Genomic DNA, 1336 nt, shown 5'->3' on the forward strand with positions numbered 1-1336 from the left:
CGACAAGACCGAAACACAGGGGAATTTCCCTTGACAGAACATATCACCCAAAGGCTTGCTCATCAATTTTTCATCAACTCTGTGTCCCATTTGGACATGAGACTGTATAAAACTGGCGAACTACACTCATTCGCAGCTTGTTTTGGTGCTAACGAGAGAATCAACTGAATGTTCCTTTCTTGATGTCCTTCATCTCGGTGTGACGCAGAAAGGTCACTTGATATTTCAGTTAGAGCGCTATTTGGGAAGTAGCAAGCCACACACTACGTATAAGGTTGATGAGGGGGCTTCAAGAAGGACGAAACCGTAAGCGGACTGTCGAAGAATATTCGGCAGCACTGTGAGTAATGAATCATGTCAGTAAAACATACTGAGATATATATGAAATCATTTCAGGTGAAAAACGAGATACGGTACATTCACTTTCGGTTTAGGTAATCACATCACATGGGCGAAAGTAGACTCACTTCCTATCCTCAGGAGGTTAACAGTACTAAAACGTAGGCTGAAGCCTGGGACCACAAGAAATCCGGTCGATAAATCTGTGTTTAATGGTATTTTCTGAGGCCCATATTGCTCATATTGCAGATCAACCTAATTAAATTATGTAGTCCTCCAACACCTAAGACCAGCCGAACCTGACAGTATTGATCGCACAAAAGAGTAGTCCACTCTCTGTGAGTCTTTTTAGGGTAGTCAGTGTAAACTCAGATTTCTTGTTCTAAGCTTGATGCTGGCCATTGTGATAGCTCAATATGAGTGAACTAGCAACCGCCATTTCAGTTAAATAGAAGTACTTATGCTCACACATCTTCATTGCTCTGTTGTGTCGACATGAGCTCTTTTTAGATTCTCGCTGAACCGACCTCACGAGAGCTGTGCTCGCAGTAGGTCCAATGTAGAATTAAAGTTTCCCAGTGAACTTTGACGGAGTATGGGCAAATCAAAACTACCAAAAGATAATGGAGTAACTGAAAGAGAATTAGGAAACAGATACGACTCCACTATGTAGCACCACCCTTTTTGTGATGATTGGGTGGACTTCTGAAAAGTGAGCCTCGCAGACAGCATATGTCAGTGGTTTAAAGACTGGTTGATAACTTTTCCGCTTACCGTCTCCAGGCGATTATTAACCAATATTATGATATCTACCAGTGAAGCCTACTTTAGCAATCGGGGCACGGCTTAGCGACATAGTTGCTGCAGCCGAATCCGTTCGCCAGCTAAGCAAATAGTTAATTCGTTATAGAAACACACTCGCCACCATTCAGCGGTACTACCCCGATGTCTCCTTTGTATAACGCGTGGCTTCGAAACACATCGAGAGTGATATTTC

This window comes from Opisthorchis viverrini, assembly GCF_000715545.1.
Source record: "Opisthorchis viverrini unplaced genomic scaffold opera_v5_75, whole genome shotgun sequence".
Lineage (NCBI taxonomy): Eukaryota > Metazoa > Platyhelminthes > Trematoda > Opisthorchiida > Opisthorchiidae > Opisthorchis > Opisthorchis viverrini.